Below are 17,430 nucleotides of genomic sequence, written 5' to 3'. Positions count from 1 at the left end.
TGTGATTTGTTACGATGACATCTTTTGTTTTTCAAGGACATTCTGATAAAGTAACTGAATGAGCTTGGATGATAAATACAGGCTCAGTAAAAATGGACCATGCCTTTAAAGTAAGTGTACGTGTCTGATAACAGTTCATAAAATAATATTGTTTTTCCTTTTTGTCAATAGAAAGAAATGTTAACAGGGAGCAAGCCAAAGACAGGAAGGGAATGGAGGTGCCAGGGATTCTTGGGATGTCAGATTTACTGCAATTGGGCTCAGCTCTCCAGTGTGGTTTGTTCCACAGCAGACAAAGGGTAAAAAGGCCGAACAGACTGGTATGGCTGATGATTTACAAGAAGCGTACTGAAAGAGCAGTCTAAGGCTTCATACAATGCTCTGAATAACCCTTCATTTTCATGCTTTTCCACACAGATAAAGAGATTGAGCTTGAGCAGCAGTAGTGACAGATAGTTGCCACACCAATAGTTATCATACCAAATCCAATCTGTTTAGCTTCATTTAAACAAGTTAGTTTTCTAACGGTTTTGTTATCCCTTGAGCTGGAATTAGAATATCTCTTATTTATATTAGTTGTTTAATACTCTCTTGTGTTATGCGCTGTGTGGTGGTATAGTAAGTGCGTTCCATCCTGAAGAGCTCACAACATAAACAAAAGATACAGGGAATACTATTATTCTTGCTTCTAGTAATATAGACCCAAGTCATAGAATGATCAAAAAAAAGACTTCTTACAGTCACAAAGGATACTTGTAGCATGACTGCAATTTATTTATTTATTTTAAATGAACTTTATTTATTTTAAATGAATGAGAGAGTGGTTGCACACTGGAACAGGCTCCCCAGGGAAGTGGTCACTGCACCGAGCCTGACTGAATTTAAGAAGAGATTGGACTGTGCACTTAGTCACATGGTCTGAACTTTTGGGTAGACCTGTGCGGTGTCAAGAGTTGGACTTGATGATCCTTAAGGGTCCCTTCCAACTCAGGATATTCTATGATTCTATGATTCTAACTCAGACCTATCATATCCTGCTATAGCTGTCTGCCAGCAGGTTTGGTGTCATCCCTTGAGAGACTAAAGCTGCCATTGCAGGTTCACAGATCCAGTGTTCTTACTGACTTAACAGCCCTCCATCAACTCTATCCACATGCAGCCCCAAGCTTATTCCAAGCATTAACATTATTCAAAGCTCCCAGTTATTCACTAGAAACATTTGTAACACTTTCCACTTAGCTCCTCCACAGCTAAGCATCTCTTACCCTTAAAATCTGGATGCTCATTTCCAGTCATAAGAATTGCTCTAGTATATTAGTACAAGCCTTAAGCCATACATCTTAATTAAATCCAAAGCCTAGAGCCCTTGATCATCCCCCTGTATCTGATTATTTCACGGATCAGCCTTCACAGCGCATAAGCCAGAACTGCACATGGTCAATTCCCAGAGCTGTATCTGTCATTGAAGGCCACCTGAGAAGGGAGGCGTTGACTCAGGTCACATAGGAGAAGAGATCCCATCATGCTTGGTCCAGTGTCTCCTACCAGGCCCCTCCAAACTCCTCTTGCTGCTACATGGCCAGTGACCTGTCTCAGGGAGCAGCAGCAGGTCTGTGCTACAGGAAGAAGAGGAACAGTTCTAGCACCTGCACAGACAAGCTCTGTGCTCAGCAACTAGTGCTTGGAAAGAACATAGGAGAGAAGAATTATATATTTTCCTTTCTTTTAAGGAATATCAGTGTGTATTCCTTCAACCATGAACCCAATGTAGTAACTTGAGATGACACACAGCTAAACTCTCAGCATAAAGTAGTTGCTACATACAGGAGAAGGGGAAAACTATCCATTAGGATGGCTGACATAGCCTCAGCAATACAAACCATTTAAGCAAATTCAGTGCTACTGAGCCTCAGCAGGGGGTTTGAAGAATGCCACAAACACCATACGAACATTAATTAAGCAAAAGGTAAAGCCATAAACATTTTAACAGTAACCACAGCACTCTGGGAGGCCTGGTTACCCACTGTGGCTGGCTCTGACCTAGAAGCTCCCTCAGGACCTCCTTTCCATCACACTGCTGCTTGAAGGCCATGATGACCTGGTTTTCCAGAATATTCTCAACATGTTTCAATGGGCACTGTGGAAATACAGATGCACGTGCCACTTCCACATGCCATTAATTCTGGGACATAAAGTAACTAAGTACAAGCTCCAGCTTTTCAGCACTCTGGTAAGTACCAGAGAGTCATTCAGTGAAAGTAGGTGTACATTCAACTGCTTTGGGCTTTCACTGTAGGCATGGGTAATGTCACAGTCATTAAAACTAAGCTCAGTTCCATAAAGTTCTACTGCAGACAGAATTTGATAGAAGAGTAAACTGACCGTATGTTCTATTACAGCACATAAACAACAATATCTTAAAAAAAAAAAAAAAAAAAAAAAAAAAAAAAAAAAAGAGGGAGAACTGAACAACTATTATATGTGTACTTCTTACAAAAAGAAAAAAATGAGCTAGAAAAAAATCACTTTAAAATATATTAAAGGTTCATTACACCACATTCTATTTAAGAGCAGGACTGACATAAGTGCTAGCACAAAACATCAACAAAGCAGTGCATAAGTCTGGAAAAGACTCTTTTGGTAATTTTGATTTTTTTTTTTTTTTTCCTACAAAGCAACAATGCAATCTTCAAGCAAACAAAGCGAGTGAAGGAATGAATAACTGAGGGCCAGGCTTATTTTTCACTAATGTAAATGTATTCACTTCCTGGAACAATCAGGAAGTTATTCCTTTCATTTTAACCTTCTGGAAGGGAAATTATTTGAAATGGTATCTTTGCATACATATGTGCGCTTGTACTCACATGCATGCATGTAAAACGTGTTTAGACTTGTAGTACCATTATCCATCCATCTCTGTGAACAAAGTGATGTATGGAGACAGCATTCATTTCTATTTTTATTGTTGAGTTGTTTTTAATAGTATATAGGGTAATAGTTGCTGACTTTAAGGAATGGCCTAAGGCTATTCTCTGGGATGGAGAGGAGAGGAGGGACAAAGAACAAACCCAAAGGAGAACAAGCTTGTAAAAATCTGAAAGACTTCACCCTGGCAAAAAACACTCCAGTGCAAGCCTCAATATCAGCATGCACGTATTTGCTGAGGTATGCTCTATTGTTTTAGCAGGTTCTTAAACCTCAAGTAAGCTGCTGTGTTCATATCTCAGGCTCTAGGACTTCTCCTAGTAAGGACCTGGACTGCCTTCCTCTGATTATAGGAGAATATGAAGCATGGGAAATCTCAAAGCAGTGGGCAGAAAAGGCTTCACAGTGAAACAGAGACAGATCTTTATATAGGCCCAAACTGAGCCAGGTATGTAAACATTTGTACAGCTATAAGCTGAAGGAGCGCTCCCATTGTAATCAAGAAGATCTCTTAAACACGCTTACCGTGAGGCTTGTGCTTACATACCTGGCATAAACAGAGACAGAACCAGCCACCATGGGGCCTCCCCACAGGGAGGTTTATGGTGCACACGGACAGTAAGCAACAGGGCTGCATTTCCAAGAATGGCTGATAATTCTGGATGGCCAATTAAGGTAAAGCTGATATTTAGAGAATCTAAAATAAACATCTAAGAAACTTAAAAAATATATGTATATGTGTGTATTTAAATATTTATATATAAATACAATCATGCTATAAGCTTCAGGATGGCAACTCACAACTTCTAAGGCTCCTGAAGCTAACAGCATCTGCTGTTACAAACCAGGATGTAAATGTCAAATACCAATGTTTCTTAAGTGCTACTTAATTAAAACGGAAGAAAAACAGCATTCATGTATGAGTTCAGTAATTCAGGAGATTTATATGTATTCATAGCAAGAACCTAACCTGCTCTCCATTGAATCTAGCAGCTTTAGACACTCTAAGTTCTCGCTTAATGGCTCTTTATTTGTAAAAGTACCACATTTCTGCATGCAGACCAAAAGCTGTTATTATATCTATAGCCCTGGTAAGTCGGGTCTCTACTGTTTGAAGTATACCCCATACCTTACTGATACCTTCTGTAGCCCAGAGTATCATAGTGTATAAGTAACTTGTCCTACAAGACAGACCTTTGCTCTCAACAACATCCCACCAAGGACACTAATGTCAGAAGAAGAAATCACAAACCAAATAGGTACTCTGCATACTTCAGTGAAAGAAATATACATAGCAGTTAAATACAATTTAGCATGACACATATTCTAGTCCCAAACCAACAGCTGTGAGTTACAGTTATCTGTGCAACAGGAGCAGGACTTTGACCAGAGTGTTTTACTGATGCTTATGCTATATAAAAGGAATAGCTGATACATAACATATCGTAAAAAATATTGAATTAAATTAGAAGACATATGGAATCCAGTTGTGTGAGTAAAAACTCAGAGTTAATTGTATTACAATATATTAATAATTAACAGCTTAAATGTCAACCTGCAGTCCAGAATTTTCAGGTCAGAAGGAATTTACTACCAATCTTGAAGAACAAGATTAATTACATGCACTAAACCATTTTATGATATTATTTGACAATAAGGAAAAAAAAAAGTATCACATAGTCAATGAATCAATAGCAATTTTCTAAAGAAAAACAAGGTGAAAAAGAAGAAAAATACTATGTTTAGGAGGGTGTTGAAAAACAACACTCTTGCTTTCTCCATAAGGAATTAAAATTTGCTTTAAAGAATTTCTTTGCATCATCAGAATCCATACATAGTTTTATTTTCTTCAAGCACTTGTTGCTTTTTTCTTCATAAAGGAACTGCTCCACATGCATTGTCTTTTTATTAAAAAAATAAAAAGAACGCTTTCCTGATCTTTCTTTGCAGCCCCCCTATTTATTTTAGCATGGAGATTTTTTTCTGTCTCCATAAACTCTTTCCAAAATCCATTCTTTATCTTAAGCAGATAACGAACGTGTTTAAGGTACAGCACCTTCTAAACACATCACTCTTCTAAACACATAGTTTTCTGAAGGCTAAGAGATGCATCAGAAAGAATAACAAGAAATTGAACTTTCAGAAAGGTTTTAAAGTTTGATCACTTCATTAAATTGCCATTAGCAACCCTTGCAACCAAACAGAAAAAACTGTTGCTTTTTCAAACAAAACTTCTGGCACCTATGCTGAACTCTGGAGAGTCATGGTTAAACTCCATTAGGTTATATGGCTGCATCTCTTTGGATATCTTCTCCGAGAACAATGGTCTCCCATATTCTCACCAGTTACCAAGGATCCATTTTTGAAGCAGAAATGTACACTAATATGAGAGATGTGATAGCTTCAACAAAGTATTACCATCATACCAGCATTGTCCTGCTCACAAGTATGAGTACTTTTCTAATTGTGTCAGCAGAGCAGGCAGGATTGTGGGGGAGACCAGAGTTCGTGGTTACACTGCATTTAGGACTAAAAGTGGTTTTAACAAAGATGTCCCTGGCTACTTTCCATAAGGATCTTAAGTCTATGTTCTTCAAAGATTGCTAGGAAGCTGTACTGGAAGACAGGAAGTTCCTGCCTAGTGGTCAGTGCTGCTGTGATATGTACCCAACACATCGGAAAGCAGAAAACCATTCACTGGAGTGATCAGCTTGAAGAGATATACTTGGCTAAATTCTGCAATGTCTCTGCTTTGATTTAGCAAGAGTTAAAGAAGTTAAAGGATTAGAGAAAACAAATGTCCTGTTATTTCAGTAAAGCTAATTCCTGGAACGATTGCTGCCAGGGGGACACAGCAACAAAGCAAACAAAATGGGAGAGATTCAGGGTAATTCTTTCCTATCAAGTTGGCACACACCCCAGAGATTGTTCAGCAATTCTCCAGGATCAGCAAAAGAAAGTCAGCTGTGGGAATGTAGCATTGCCATTGCAAGTATCAGCAACCTTGTAAACACCCAGTAAAAAGACTCCGAAGTGAGCAAAAATATGAAATCAGGCTGCATTCCCAACTGGTGTGAACTGGTGTAATCCCACCTACTCAAAGCCAAGCTGCTTGGTTTCTTCTCTCCTACTGAGATCATGTTCCTAGGTAAAACTGGACCTTTCAGGATACAGTTCAGCACTGAGAAAGTTTTGCAATGTGCCTGTGTACAGAGACTCAGCAAGAATCTCTCTTTCAGACCTGGGGGCAGAAGCGTTCCCTCACTGCAGCAGACACATGTTTTTCTCTAGAGCTATTTTTGACTTTATTATGGAAGAGGAACTAGCTGAGATAGAGCACCCTCAAAATGCCCCAGTAGCACTGTTCCACCACACTCAAAACACTGGAAGGAGCATATTTGCCCCTTACCAACAATAAAAAGGTTGCAAAAGAAGATTAGTTAACCACACATGATCTCCCTAGGCCCCACTGAGCAAAGCTGAACTCCAAGACAGAAACTGAACAGTTAAACTGCATTCCTCTCTGAGTACCCATTAAAAGAAAAGCCCTAGTCTTTAGCCAACTGAAAATCCACTATTCTGCAAAATTGAATTAAAGTAGCTGGAACAGAGCTTTTCTAAAGCAGTTTACATTAGAGATATTGCAAGAACAATAATCACAAAACATGCTTTCTGTGAACCTTCCACATTATCACATTTCTTCTTTTGACAACAGAAAGCATTCAGAAAAATACGTAAGTAAGTAAATAGCCTGAAATCTAAGGGATAAGTGCAAGACAGCTTTAAGGGTTAAGAAACTGAAAGAGGAACAAAAGCAAAAGGTTAAAAAAAAAAAAAAAAAAAAAAAGTCTTTTGAGTGTAGCCCAAATTCATAGTGATGAAAGTCAGATACTTTTTGGTGACAAAGTTCAAAAACACAAGAGCCAGCTTTCTCAGAATTTATAGCTAATGAACAAAACACTAGTTATTCATATAACTGTAGCATCCAAGCAAAATCAGTACCTCGCTATGCTGGTCAAACACATACGAATGGGAGGTCCTTGCCCAAAGAGATTACAAGGTAACTGGATAAAACAGAGAGCAGGAGGGGAAAGAACAACCACCAGCAACCCTTGATGGAGCACTTCAGCAATGAGCTCGGGGGATACCCTTCAGGGATATGCCTCAGGGAGCAAACCACCTGCCACAAATTTCTGCTTATTTCTTTCAGGTGAGACACATCACTGCATCCTGGTATTTTCACACTTATATTCTACAGCTTGGAATGGTAAGGCATAAGCACAGCCATAGATCTGCAGCACTACTAATTCTCCAGCAGTTTTTCTGTTTTACTCTAACAAGGGCATGCTATCTGTCAAGCTCAGGAGTAAAATAAATCTAAGAGCAGTTAATGCTAGCTGCTCACAGATTTGGCATGATAGAGTGGTTCAAATCACGTGGCTAGCAGCTAGCAGGAGCTGCCCTGCTGCACAGCTTAGCCTACCCGCCTCAGCTTTACCCCATCCCTGTATAGCTTTACAAGGCATCTCAGCTGCATTGGACTAAATTTCAGGATGCCTTCACTTTCAAAGAAACAGAAATAAGGACCAAAACACCTTTGGGATTCCCTGTTATCCCACAAGGCCTCCCTCCTTCATCTGGTCCCTCAAATCATCACTCCCCAACCCTTCACACCCTGAGTCCTCCCTGTAAGCCTTCCTTTTTCCTTCACCAGGTGTGAGCTCTGTGGGCCCAACTGCCCCCCAGCTCACCATGCTGAGGGGCACAGGGGTCCATGCCCCCAACAATGCCACTCTCAGCCTTCATTGCAAGAGAAGGCAGGACACTGCTGCATCTCAGGGGCAGCCCTGATATCCCCTCACCTCTGCCTTAATTCTCTGTTTTGGGGTTGGTCTTAAAGGAGTCGAGCCACTGCTGAGATACCCACGTCTCAGCTGCTCCTCTGCACCAGACACCCATGTGCATCAACAGTATAGTCAGGAAATGCAAAAGGAGAACGGAGATATTTTTTTTTGTAATAAATCTAAATATAATATCTAAAAAAGTATCTCTTGAGACCAAATGATCTTTCACATACTTTCAGTTTCTTCCCATCTTTAAATGGGAAAAAAAAAAAAAAAGGTTTTGGTGTGGCAGGTCAAAAGGTGAGTTACTGACATTAATGTTTGAAAAACAGTCCAAGTTCCTGATTTTTCTTCCTTTGGAGACTGATGCATTTCACACTGACTTGCATGGAAACTATACTAGATTATTTAAACTGCATGGCTTGACGTGGCATGTAGGTCATTTTATTTCTCTTCATTTTTCACTTTGAGAGCAGATTGCAAAATTGGATATTATTTGAAATCAAAAAGAATCCTGTTTTTTTAATGGGTGGAGATGACTTCAGAAACTAATGAGCAAGGCACAAATGACGGCCTTAGCCAGGCTTGGGCTGTTTCAGATTTCTTCTATATTTGAGCATGCAAGCTTTCAATCCACTTTTCATTGGTATCTCTACTTCTTGAGTTCAAATATTTCAGTATTTCCTGGAATGCATATGAGCATTACAACTATAATCAGACTGAAATTCACTTTCAAAACATTTTGTCGTTACTGATTCAGATCTACTTTTAAGCATAGGCCAGCTTCCACATTCAGATGGGTCTGGGAAGTTCCACGTGCACACCTTGAAAGCAGAAACAAACCATCTGAAATTAATGAGATAAGTGTGGGTCCCATCTTTATATCTGGAAAAGGTGAAGTGAAAAGTTCAAAACCAAAAACTATTTATAAAAGACTATTAATTAAATGCTGAGCCAGAATGTATCAAAGGCAAAGGAAGTAATTCCATGTGCTCCACTTGGCACTGAATCAGGCCCTTAGTTTGAAATTTTGCAGGGTGAGGAACATAGAAAAAACCACAGTATTACCTTCTGATTTTCAAAAGGCAAAGTCTGTTGTCCACCCCTCTAGGGAAGTTTTCGAAGCAAGTGATCAGAGCACACAACTCCAGATAAGAGCACAGATCACATGGGATTGCCTAGCTCATTTGAGTGTATTTTCCAAGATTTGGATAGCTTTTGTTTGTAGCCAGTTCTTCCTGGGTTCCTCTGTGCCCAGGTGGCAGAGGTAGCTCTGCTTAATGCTCCACCCACATGTCTCTCCTTCTCCATGTGATTTCAACTTTCTGCTTAGTAAACACTATGCACACACCAGTGACTAAATCATGCAATGCCTGAGGCCTTCCAGTATTGCTACTGAAATCAATCCTTTGGCTAGCCCAGGTTACTGCTGGTGCTGTCAGTCTTTCCATGGCTGTGATCATTCTGTGATCATGGCATTAATTCTATATATCATTCTTACAGATTAAGCTACTGGAAGGATAAACCACAGAAACATATATGACAGGCTTTTCTCAGTATCTGAAGACCTGTCACCCCATGTTTCATTTATGCGCTTCTCTTTATGCTCTCCTCTCCTCCCCTCCCCTCTCCTCCCCTCTCTTTCTCTTTTTCCACCTTTGACATAAAAACTTCTTTTTTTCCATTTCCCCTAATGGTGCCAGTAGTCCTTACTGGGAATATACGTTGCAGCTAATCTCCCTAACCTTAAAGTCACTATTCCAGTCAGAAAATGAGATTAGCTTCCTGAACTTTTTTGCAGCCGCTGCCAGAAAGGCCAAACTCTTTTTAAAAGTTTGTGATCTGAGTTTTATATGTAAGCAATCACTAGGTACAGAGATACTATCTGTTTACACCAAAATGATCTGTGGAGGTCTTTCACAAGCCCTCTGGGGAGGCTTCACTCTGCTTCAGTAATGGGAGATTGGGAAACTGCGGTTGTTCATATTGGTTTTACGGGAAAAATAGAATGTCCTCACTTTGCAAAACAATTTAACTTCTCTGCTATGCTGCAACACATGCATTCTAAAATCAACACAATGGCTCTGCAAGACAGACAATGCATTCCATCTGTCTAAACAGAGATGGCCTCCACTATCAGGTCAGCTCACAATCTCTAGTTTGTCCTTCTGATTGGAATGTACCATATCATATATGGACAGCTTAAAAGAAGGGAATGGGACTTGCCCAGCATCTAACAAGAAGCCTGCGGCATGCAGATTTTCTGATATACTTTGGTTAGCCCAACAACCACTGGACCTGTCTTATTTAAGGATAAATTCTTAAAAGCTACGTGAGCCCACAGAGCTAAGATAGATCCATAATTTCAAAACCTTCTCCACTATCAATCTTCACCCCATCTTAAGAGTTGGACTTCTGGCTCCTTCTCCAATAAAGATTTTGAAGAACTGTCTTTAATTCTACTGGTAGGAAGAAGTGGGGAATGCACTTGACCAGTCCAATTAAGATAACTTTTAATCACACAATGCTTATTTTCTTTACACTGCAAATTTTCACATCCAACTTATTCAAATGCATAACATGAAAGAGCAACTATTTCAATATATCACACAAAATCAGCTGGATCTCAGCATTCAGTTGCTGACTGAATGCCCAGGTGGTACTATAAACAGACAGATATTTTAAAAATACCACTAGCAAAATCATCAGCAGTATTCATTTCCAACAGCTTCCTAAAAAAAATTCCCTGAAAAACTGAATTCCCTAAAACTGAGAGAACGGAGCTGGACAAATTCCAGGCATGCAAGGAAGCTAGTAATGACCTGCATTTTGTTCCACAGACACACATATGCATAAGAAATTTCACCAGCTCCATCACCTTTATCACAAATCTTGCTATAGCTTATTTTCTTTTTAAAATCTCATTTAGATATATAGTTCTATCATATTATTTTAGAACTCTCTTATTAATTTTTAAGTGGCTCCTGATTGTTTTAGAGTCTGATTCTGGATATTTGAGTAATTAAGGTTGGCAATAATCCATGCTTCCCACAATAAGCTACTCGCAAAAATGGTTAGGATTTCTCCTCTCTTCAAAAAACAGTTCTGTAAATGAGTCTTCTATTGATATTACATACTGGCAACGCTAATAGTATGATCATTAATGTAATTATATATATCATATAAAGCCTCATGGGGCATTTGATTTAAGAAATACGTAAATATTATCTATTATAATTTAAAGTGAAAATGAAATGACGAGAGAGAAAGATCAATTTTAACTCTACCAAAGAAACAAAAACAGGAAAATAATGATTTAAATTTTCTCGATGGGAGCATAGAAAAGTATGAAAGTCTTTCCCATGGGGATTTAAAGAAATAAGGGTTTGTGTACCTGCAATGTCTCTGATTATTCTAAAGCATCTCCAGAGAGGAAATGTGTTAATAGGTTGTCTATAAGCAAATGACACAATCTGGCATATTCAAAAATATGAAAAATTCATGATGTTGACTTAGGTTTAGATTTAAAGCCCACTGAAATCAATGACAGTTCCCTTTCCTTACCTTCAAAGTGCAATGGATTAGGCTTTTAATTATGCAATGTTTATAGCATAAAATAGATCTGTAAAGTTTTATAATAGTTTTCATACTATGAGATAATTGATTGCTTGGTACAGTGTGTTGGAAACCAGCAATGCACTATTAGAAAGCAGATGTGTGCCCCAAAACTCTGCAAATGCAGTTGTAAATGCAAAGGAGATAGGACAGGTATGGAATTCAGAGAGAATCCAAAGAAGGCAAGACCCATAAAATCACACAAAATGGATCAGCAGGTAGGAGAGATTCTTCAAAAGCATTAAAAAGGCAAATTTGTTAGTGAACTAACATTTCCTACACAATTAACATTATGGGTTCACCCACTTCACTAAGTCCAAGACAGTTAATTCTGGTTTGCAATCAGGATCTGCTGCCATTCTATTTGGTCATGTAAGCTCTTGCCAGGTGTGCTGCTGTTATAGCTAGCATCTTTCTGCAGAGGTATGGGTAGACTTGGGCTGTACACAAGGGCTTTAGATAATTCATCAGCCTTACTTACCACACCGCGAAATCTGGAGGTCTGTGTCAACACAGATGTAACTGAATGTAAGTCTCAACCGTTTACTCTTTGATCATGGCTGTTCTAAAGGTCCCTTCTCTATCTCAAGCTGTTCCCCACAAAATATGCCCCTTAAAGAACAGAGAATTCATTGAAGTGGATACATTATACTCCACAGGCAGGACCTCGTAGGAGTACAGGCAGTTAGATGATGGGTTTTGTTTCTCTATATTTGAATTCAGAAAAATGGTGCCCCAGTGACTCATGTATAGTTTTGTAGTGTGACTGTTTCATGATCCCTTTTTCCTCTGGCTAGGTTGCATTTCCCATTAAATGGCATGGTATACTCTCATGAAAAATTCATGATACATCACAAGAGTCCAGTGGCCACCTGGCCTGAAAATGAAAGGGAGCATGAGATACTCGAACTGTCACTTGCAGGAAGCTCCACAGTGGCATTGCTGAGTAAGTATTTTCACCTTTCAGCTAAAAGCCTTCACTCTTGGCTTTGGGAGATGGTTTTGATGAAAAGAAAAAAAAAAATACCAGAGAAACGTCACTTTTGTCAAAAGACATCTGGTTTAGTCAGAGTTCCAATCCTCTAGGAGAAGAGAGTGTCAGTGGAAAATGTATATGCTATCCTGCATTGTTATATGAAAACTTTTAATGCGGAATTTTACCTTCTCCTGAAATGGATCTGCAAGAGATGTGAGCTACATATGTATTCTTTTACCAGGTTACACGTCTTCAAATTTCTTCCTGTACTTTAAAGCTCTTTTGCACAGCTTGGAGTAGTAATTGCATTGACAAATTGTGAAATAGCTGAAGAACAGAAGCAATTTCAGTGAAGTGGGTTCCTCCTCGGCCTGCTTTCCCATCTTTTAAAAAAGCAGTGTGACACTGTTCATTAAGTTAGATCATCATGAGGGTCTTTTAAGGAAGGTAGTTTAGCATACCCTTTACGTTATGATTTTTAAGAATTTCTTATTAGCTAAGGACTAATTGGTACTTACTAATTCACTTTTATCTGTAACACTGGAGAACAGAAAGAAATAAAAGTTAACAACTTGTCCCCACCTCAACCCTTGCTTGGCCCCCCTTCAATGTTTGATGGAACCCATGCCAAAAAAGGGATCTTGCTGCAAAAGTTGCATGGGTCCTTGGCATAAGTAAACCCAGGCATTTTTCTCATACATCTGATCCAAATTCCAGTCACAACAGAAACACACAGTAATTGAATTGATTGGTTGTCAACTTTAAAAAGGTGACTATAATTACTGTTTATCGGTGTATTTTTATCACATTGGCCAGTATCATGCAGCCCTCTGTGTGGGGAGGTTACGTGATCCTGCAGGAACTGCTCTGTGTGTTTTGTTTTTTTCTTTTTTTTTTTTTTTTTTTTTTTTTCCAGCTAATAGCGTTTAGCATTTCACCAAGCCACATTAAACTCAATGTACAAGCAGTTAAGAAAAGTACTGTATCTGGCACTGTTTAATGTCACTGACATGAAATGTGAGCAGCTGTGCCAGCATTCCTGAACTCTGAAAGTACTTTACCTTTCCTCTGTCTTTTGGCAATTAAACACTTTTTAATACATTTTGGGGAAATAAATACCTTTTAATACACTGCTATAATGTTATGAAAGTTGAAGGATTAACTATGTCTTGTCATTTAGATATTTGAAGAAATTGTGCCCATTTTAATCATAGAGATGCATAGCTCCCTTTTATCTCCTGGTTCACCAGGCTGAGGAGTTACAGTCCTCCGTGAATGGCAGAGCTGCATGTTGATTTAATGAAAATGCCTTCCCCAGTTATTGAGTACACATGCACTAAAAGAGTTATTCTGACTGCTACCTTAGCCTTAGTACATTGTCATTAGACATCTTCAGATTGAGCTTTAATCTTTCAAGAAGTGAGGCCAAAACTAATTAAGATCAACAGAATCTATTTCATTGAACTTAAAAGAAATTAACCTTTATATTTTGTATATAAATCAGGAATGGGGATATTTTCCTTTCTTTACTTCTTTATGTGTATATATATAAAAGAAAATAAAAAAATATTTTTTTTTTCTGTTCACTTTTTCTGATTTTATAAATTTGAGAAGAAAACACTGTTAGTGTTAGGTCAGAGGTTGGACTCGATGATCTTGAGGTCTCTTCCAACCTAGAGATTCTGTGATTCTGTGAAAAGGAGCATTTGCCTGCATGCGCAATCAGGGAAGCCCTATCAATAGATAAGTCTTCACATGAATATGGCTACACTGGCCTTTGCACATAGGCTGGATAGCTGACAAGGCTTCTGCTAGTAACTTGTTCCTCCTGGCCACTAATCAAAAAAGACTTACTTTTGAACATCACCTGTAGGGTACCCACTGCAAGCAAGGACTTCTCATGCTCTCAGGCAACCATATGGGTACTCCCCAAGTGCATGGGAAGATCCTGGAGAAGAGATACCAAGAACAAGATCTGCTTAGGAGTGAGAAAAATCTGTCACTATCCATTTGCCTGTTGTTTGATTGAATTCTCATTTGATGCACTAAAATATCCCTGCGGTAGATGCTCAGACTATATCACTACACATAACTGTCCTGACTTCACCATCTTTTCAGTCTTCTGGGTGATTTATACCTGGTGAAGAGCCATACTAGCTTTCATGGGAAAATAAATGAAGACAATTAACTGAGGTAGCCTAAGTTTTTTGTTTGTTTGTTTGTTTTTGTTTTGTTTTGTTTGTTTGTTTGTTTAAGGTCAAGTAAAGGTGATATAAAGACAATGGGGTCCTCCAGTGCAGAGAATGGAGTAAAAGAGGTCACAGGTCAGAGTCAGAACTGAAGCAAAAATGAAAATCTGCCTTTCAAATAGTTGTTAAAGGATCCTGGCATACAGTTGTAGGTGGGTTCAGTTTTGAACTAGACAACAGATCGACAAGTGTCCTTATTTTATTTTTTTTTCAATACAGCAATGTGTAAATCAGGTCAAATTGAAGCCAATCCTACTCACGCCATGGCAGCAGCAGATTCCTTTCCAATTTAAGTAGAGAGAATAAAACATTCATTCCAAGAGAGCTGTGCATTCTCAATCCTAACTATATCCCTCCCTTGAAATTGGAGGGATCTCAGCTTATGAGGTCCAAAATCCCAAGTGATGATTTATGTCCAGTTTTGCAGGACAAAAGAAAGACACTTTGAAATGAAAGATTGTCAAAATGTATCTAACAATTGAACTCTAGGACACATAGTCCTGAAGATTCCTGGGAAAAGTACAGTAAAATTTATAAATACTTTTTCTGTATTTATTCATTCATTTTTAAAGGAAAATTGTACTATAATAGTAATAATAACATTATTATCAAAATAATTATTTACGGTGTCCACCAATTATCTGAAATTAAAGGGCCAAACCTTGTGAAAGGACAAAATTTCACCATCAGATCTTGGAAGGTTACAGGACTCTTTGGGCTGCCAGATACCCATCATCTTCTAACTTGAAGAATAGTTAGCAACAGTCTCTGTTTTAGTGTATGACTTAATAAAACACAGAAAAGGTAAAAAGGTACCAGGATCACTCCTATTGCAGTAAGTACTGGAAGTTAGACAATATAATGTCTCTGATTATCCCCTTAGGCATTTGATTGTCAACATACCAGAGAGGAAAACACTAAGAAGAAAAGAAAAAAGAGAAACACCTTTTGCATGTGAACTCTGCAAGAAATACATTACAAAGTTAACAGACAAATATTCAGCTGACTTAAACCAGCATTGTTACGTTAAAGTCAAAGAAGCTCTGCCAATATACTGTAGCTAAGGATGTGGTGATTAGCTATTTCCATTGCTTGGAAAAACACAGGGCAAAAAAAAAATAAAATTTGGAAATCCTTAAAAAAACCCTGAGCAATATTTTAATATATCTTATGTATGTAGCTCTTAGAAATGGGAAGAAAAGGACCCTTAAAAATTAAAACTATTAAATTTGTTTGTAAATGTTATCTGAAAATACTAAATAGTTTTCATTAATAAACAAAGTTCATTTTAATACCAGATAATCCATTTATGTGGAGCTGAATTGAAAATTCTGCTTTTCTCATTAAAAAGGCATGTTCCCCTTAGATTAAAGGGAAGGTAGACTATATCAAAACCTCTTCCAATCCAGTTTCAATTCTTCCCTTATGGTCTCACTATTCTCAGTTCAGACTTATTTCTATATTTATTTAAGAAGTCACTCTTCCAGGATCTCATGATGTCTTTAACACACAGACAAAGTATGGAGTTTGGTGCCAAGAATGTAGTGCAAGTCAAAAAAATAAAAAATAAAATAAAATAAATCTGAAAATCAAAACAAAACAAACCCCAAACACAAAAACACACAGAAAACAAGCAAAGAAATGGACCAAAACACACTGGGCTTCAAAAACGAGCAACCACCACATAGGATTCCACTCCAATTTCATAACATAATAACCTCTTTTCTTCTACCAGAAGGTAATACAGAGTTGTGAAGTTCAGATATAGTGCAGAGGATGTTACTTGTTATAGTGAAAACAAAGTGACAAGCTAGTTATAATGCCAGGACTTTCTGATACATTGGGAAAAATACAGACATGATTTGTTGAGCATCAATTTGAGTTAGTTTTATTTAGTTCTAGAAATAGAAAGGCTTTTCCTCTCTCCTGGGGTGCATACAACAAAGGTTAAGCCCTTCCCATACACAGTTTACATTAGCTGTAAATTATATGCTGGGATAGAGGAGCATGGCATTTCTACCGTGAGTGAAGTACTGCCAAATTGGTTTATTCAGGGGAAAGCGGTATTTTCCTTACTATTTTTCGTGGATCAAATTCTTTCACCTTCTCACAATATGTGGAGCCTTACTTTTAAGTGCAACCCTTTTACAGGATATGATGTTACTAACTTCGAGGTAGGTTTGTCAACTCTAACCATGCTTTAATCATGGGGGTGGGACCAAGTCAAAAGCTTTGCAGATACTTGTATTTTAACTATATTTTCTTCAGAGTGAAAGGCATTTTGGATGGGAATTAGAGTAAAAGATAGGGATCAGTACCTACCCACAGAACCAGATTAAAAACTTGGGCAAGTTCTGGTATTTGACATTCAGCATGTGGTTTTGTGTGGATCAATGTTTAATTAATAGCACCCAGGGCATTCTTGAATAAAATTACAAAAGACTATTCAATCATAGTTCATCTCTCAACTGGTCTTGGAATAGGCTCATTTCATAACTGAAGAACTCTGCCAATTCCAGCTTATTTCTGCTAACATGCTGGGATTGTCATGACCATACAATGTAATATAAATACATACCAGTAATTGGTAATACCAAAGAACAGAAGTGAGTTTTGCAATGGTTACTCTACCCTTGATTTAAAATAGAGATGAACAAAGAGTTCATAACCGATGATTCTGTTCAAAATCATTCAGATCAACCACCAATTTGTACACAGCTGATTTTCTACTAAAGTAACCGTGCAAGCCAGCTTTCTACAAATGGAGAGTTTAGTACACAGATTTCTAAGGTTCTGCTTATTTTCACTAACATGATGTCTT

At 38.2% G+C, this 17,430-nt stretch overlaps 1 long non-coding RNA gene across 1 annotated transcript; it reads left to right on the top strand.

Moving 5' to 3' along the window:
• The first annotated feature begins 6,542 nt into the window (after positions 1-6,542).
• Positions 6,543-15,709, top strand: LOC140001549 (uncharacterized). The gene is made up of 3 exons (XR_011806838.1): positions 6,543-7,135; positions 12,182-12,330; positions 15,493-15,709. It is a non-coding gene; the product is annotated as an uncharacterized lncRNA (long non-coding RNA).
• Positions 15,710-17,430: the final 1,721 nt, after the last annotated feature.

The sequence above is a fragment of the Anas platyrhynchos genome, chromosome 2 (assembly GCF_047663525.1).
Source record: "Anas platyrhynchos isolate ZD024472 breed Pekin duck chromosome 2, IASCAAS_PekinDuck_T2T, whole genome shotgun sequence".
NCBI classification, from domain to species: Eukaryota; Metazoa; Chordata; class Aves; order Anseriformes; family Anatidae; genus Anas; species Anas platyrhynchos.
The sequence above is the reverse complement of the archived record's forward strand: the minus strand, read 5'-3'. Positions and strand labels throughout refer to the sequence as shown.